Genomic DNA, 1159 nt, shown 5'->3' with positions numbered 1-1159 from the left:
TTTAAAAGTAGAGATAGAGAAGAGATATAGCTATAGTTTTATTTTATTTATTTGGTGATTTTCAATTTCTGGAGAGAACAATGAAGTATATAAAATGCCGAGCTTATTGAATGGCCTGGACGGAAGTTGATGAGCCCTGTTCTGATCATCTCATTTTGGGGAGCTAGAAGAGCCGCTGTCACGCACGCGTGGGGAGCGTATGTCACCCACAGTGGACAGGTGGGAAGGAGTTGCCGTGACTGCCAGGTCCAATGAAAATTCACCATGTGGCCAAAACACATTGCCACCACCCCACAATATTGGGTCTGTTGAGGAAGAAGGGAAAAATAATTGTCGGGAGGGTAACTGTGTTGCCACAATACCACAGCATTTGTGTAAAAGTGACTTAGAGTAGCGGGAATGAACATGAGCAAAACAGGTCCATTTTCTTGAATTCATGAAAACTTTTTCCTTCTAAAAGAGGTGATTGGGGCAGGTACACATTTTCTTGTCCCCTGAATATTTGTAAGCCTTGATGCTTAAAGGGCCTTCTCGGGTTCTTAGACTTCAGAAGGCTGAGATCAATGGAAGCAGGTAAAAGGTTTTATTCTTACAACTGTGCATTAATATTTCCAGTTTCAGGGAGGAGAAACTTGAGCCCCAAAAAGCACTATGTTCTGAACAAAGTAGAGGAGTTCTAAAGGTCCCGATAGCGCTATTGTTGTGGACCTTTGGCTCCGTTACGTCCCAGTGTGTCACTTAGTCATGAGCACGGGAGGCCGTACTAGATTCTCATGACATGCGAGGGTTGCGAGGTGCAGGTGTGCCTCACAGGGATCTCCCCCGTCACACTCCAGCCGCTAGTCTGAGAGGTGGACACTTCTCTGAGCTCGGTGTGAACCTAGACTGCCCTGGATTGTAATCCTGTTGTGTAGACTAGTTTCGTTAATTTCCTGGATAAGAAAGTAATTTAACAAAAATGGCTGAAACTGCAGAATAAAATAGCTCTTCTTGCTTCCACTTACTTTTTGTGAGTGATGTTACAGTTTATTGTAGTGATAGGAAAATACTAGATTACTGTTTAAGTGAGATGTTCTAATATTTGTGCAGTTTATTAAAAGTTCACCCTGTCATTTAAATACCATATCTGGCCCTCCCTGGTGGCGCAGCGGGTTAAAGC

The 1159-nt window shown here is 43.3% G+C and overlaps 1 protein-coding gene across 12 annotated transcripts in view; it reads left to right on the top strand.

Annotated features, from left to right (window-relative positions):
• CDC42BPA (CDC42 binding protein kinase alpha (DMPK-like)) overlaps nucleotides 1-1159 on the top strand; it is a 155572-nt gene that overhangs the window by 26940 nt on the left and 127473 nt on the right. The window lies entirely within an intron of this gene.

The sequence above is a fragment of the Condylura cristata genome, unplaced genomic scaffold, assembly GCF_000260355.1.
Source record: "Condylura cristata isolate star-nosed mole 26May11 unplaced genomic scaffold, ConCri1.0 scaffold00029, whole genome shotgun sequence".
Taxonomy (NCBI): domain Eukaryota; kingdom Metazoa; phylum Chordata; class Mammalia; order Eulipotyphla; family Talpidae; genus Condylura; species Condylura cristata.
This window is presented reverse-complemented; position numbering and strand designations above follow the sequence as displayed.